A 2,085-nucleotide genomic window follows, 5' to 3' on the forward strand; every position below is an offset into this window, starting at 1 on the left:
TCCATCCTCAATAGTTTTGCTTTTAGGTTCATGATTAGTCAGCAATCTTCTCTACTTTCTATCTTAACTCTTTTTCAGACACCAGGTTTCAGATGCTACCATAATGCCAACCAGACTTCTCAGGGCAGATGAACCCACTATGAGTCCTGGTACCCCATCTCCCCAGATCCCAACCCCACTAGGGAAAGAGAGAGAGGCTGGGAATATGGATCGACTTGTTAATGTCCATGTTCAACAGAGAAGCAATTACAGAAGCCAGACTTTCCACCTTCTGCTCCCCATAATGACCTTGAGTCCATACTCCCAGAGGGTTAAATAATAGGAAAGCTATCAGGGGAGAGGATGGGATACAGAGTTCTGATGGTGGGAACTGTGTGGAGTTGTACCACTCTTATCCTATGGTCTTGTCAGTGTTTCCATTTTATAAATAAAAACTGTACTGCCCTCAAACCTGAGTGACTCACATGATAAAGCAGTTGTACTACCCAGGTGAACTATTTTGCCTTCTTCTTTCTCTTCCTTTCTTTCTTTCTTTCTTTCTTTCTTTCTTTCTTTCTTTCTTTCTTTCTTTCTTTCTCTCTTTCTTTATTTCTTTTTTTTCTTTCTCCTTCCTTCCTTCCTTCCTTCCTTCCTTCCTTCCTTCCTTCCTTCCTTCCTTCCTTCCTTCCTCCCTCCCTTCCTTCTTTTCTTTTTCCTTTATACCAGAGCTCTGGTCAACTCTGACTTGGTGGCATGGGGGACTGAGCCTGGGAACTCAGAGCCTCTGTTTGCATAGCCATTATGCAATCTCCCTCATCCCAGGCCCACTGCTTTCTATCTTGTTTAAGAACAGTTGTGCTGGGAGTCCGGTGGTAGTGCAGCGGGTTAAGTGCAGGTGGCACAAAGCCCAAGGATCTGCGTAAGGAACCCATTTCGAGCCTCCGGAGTGTCTATCTTTCTCTCCCCCTCTGTAGTCCCCTCCTCTCTCCGTTTCTCTCTGTCCTATCCAACAATGACAACATCAATAACAACAACAATAACTACAACAATAAAAACAACAAGGGCAACAAAAAAGAATAAATACATATTAAAAAAAAAAAGAACAACTGTTCTTAGGGACTGGGTAGTGGCACACTTGGTTGAGTGTACATGTTACAATGCCCAAAGACCCAGGTTTGAGCCCCTTGTTCCCATCTGGAAGGGGAAAGCTTTGAAAGTGGTGAAGCAGTGTTGTAGGTGTCTATCTCTCTCCCACTATATCACTTCCTGCTCTCTCAATTTCTCACTGTCTCTATCCAATAAATAAATAAAGATAATTAAAAAAAAAAAGAACAACTGTGCTTATCTGGCAGGGAAGATACCATGATCACAAAAGTGGTTTTCCTATAGGGAGAGGCTTACCCATTGCACTCTTGATGTGCCAAATCTGTTGATTTCCCCAAATGTGGAAAACTGGACTACATAGTTTGTAGTAACTGGGCATTGCATTCTGTTCTCCCTGATTTAAAATAATGATAGTGACAACAACAGTAATAATAAAAGTTGTACTTATGGGCTCTAATCAGTCTTTATTTCAATGTTGCTTTCTCTTTTGTAGTTTATATAAAATATTTCCTCCTCCAGCAAACAGCATCTAGTCCATTTTTAAAATAGGAAGGAGAGGGGACAAATAATTAGTCTATCTCAGATAAAAACCAAGTTCTTAGCTTACCTGTACATTTAAATTTTCCAGGCTAAGGTTGCTGATCAATTTGCTTCAATCTTACAGATTGTAGAATTACAATTTTAGAGTGTGAGGTAGTGCAGTGGGTTAACTGCAGGTGGCGCAAAGCACAAGGACTGGCTTTAAGGATCCTGGTTCAATCCCTGGCTCCCCACCTGCAGGGGAGTAACTCCACAAGTGGTGAAGCAGGTCTGGAGGTGTCTATCTTTCTCTTCCCTTCTCTGCCTTACCCTCCTGTCTCCATTTCTCTGTGTCCTATCCAACAACAACCATATCAATAACAACAATAAAAACAAGGGCAACAAAAGGGAATAAATGAATAATAAAAAAAAAGGAATTACAATTTTACTGACATTTTGAGATGTCAGGTAATTTATAACATA

General features: G+C 41.1%; 1 non-coding gene across 1 annotated transcript; it reads left to right on the plus strand.

The window, feature by feature from the left end:
• The first annotated feature begins 1,316 nt into the window (after positions 1 to 1,316).
• Positions 1,317 to 1,481, plus strand: LOC132534100 (U1 spliceosomal RNA). Its single transcript, XR_009545788.1, has one exon. It is a non-coding gene; the product is annotated as a U1 spliceosomal RNA (small nuclear RNA).
• The last annotated feature ends 604 nt before the right edge of the window (positions 1,482 to 2,085 follow it).

The sequence above is a fragment of the Erinaceus europaeus genome, chromosome 17 (assembly GCF_950295315.1).
Source record: "Erinaceus europaeus chromosome 17, mEriEur2.1, whole genome shotgun sequence".
NCBI lineage: Eukaryota > Metazoa > Chordata > Mammalia > Eulipotyphla > Erinaceidae > Erinaceus > Erinaceus europaeus.